Source organism: Crocodylus porosus, unplaced genomic scaffold (genome assembly GCF_001723895.1).
Source record: "Crocodylus porosus isolate Cpor-Errol unplaced genomic scaffold, CroPor_comp1, whole genome shotgun sequence".
Lineage (NCBI taxonomy): Eukaryota > Metazoa > Chordata > Crocodylia > Crocodylidae > Crocodylus > Crocodylus porosus.
In genome coordinates this window covers 18,493,839-18,494,437 of record NW_017728921.1, presented here as the reverse complement: position 1 = coordinate 18,494,437, position 599 = coordinate 18,493,839, and the positions used below count along the sequence as shown (strand labels likewise).

Here is a 599-nt window from a genome sequence, read left to right as displayed (position 1 = left end):
GTAATCACTGTGCACCTCTGCCACCTTTGCGTTTTCTAAATTGATAGTTCTCCCTCACCACTGAGTGGTAGACCCACAGCTTCCCTCATCTATTGGTTGGCCTTGTGGTTGTATGTAACATCTCTGGCCAGTGCTTGCTTTCCTGATTTTGTCCCTCCTTCATCCTATTAAATGCTGGCCATGTCCTCAGTGTCCCAGAAAACACATAGAGGCACTGGGACTTGAGTCTAGCACAACAGCTAAGATTATCTCCTATGAGCTGGTCTTCTCCAGTCAATCATTCCCTAAAGTCCCATTTTTAAAGCAGGTGTAGGTTGAAGTTTAAACAATATAAAAGACTAAAGGTGGAGTTCTGATGACTGCATAAGCTGGATTTCTAGCTGGTTACCTCCTCCCATCCTCACAGTAATAAAAGAGAGCAAAGAGGGGACCAGTAAATTGTAGTTTTACAGCTCAGCTTACAAGCACATGGGAAAACCTTTCACGTTCTAGGACCCACATTTCTTGCTGACCTCTGGTACTGAAGTGCCTGAACTGGACAAAGTATGGCAGGTGAAGTTGCCGAAAGGATCTAGTCATCCCACTACTTAATACTGACT

General features: G+C 44.4%; 1 long non-coding RNA gene across 1 annotated transcript in view; it reads left to right on the top strand.

Moving 5' to 3' along the window:
* Positions 1-461: 461 nt before the first annotated feature.
* LOC109312863 overlaps positions 462-599 on the top strand; it is a 16,123-nt gene continuing 15,985 nt past the window's right edge. Inside the window, exon 1 of the long non-coding RNA XR_002101920.1 lies at positions 462-552. This is a non-coding gene — a long non-coding RNA (uncharacterized LOC109312863). The remainder of the gene's footprint in view (positions 553-599) is intronic.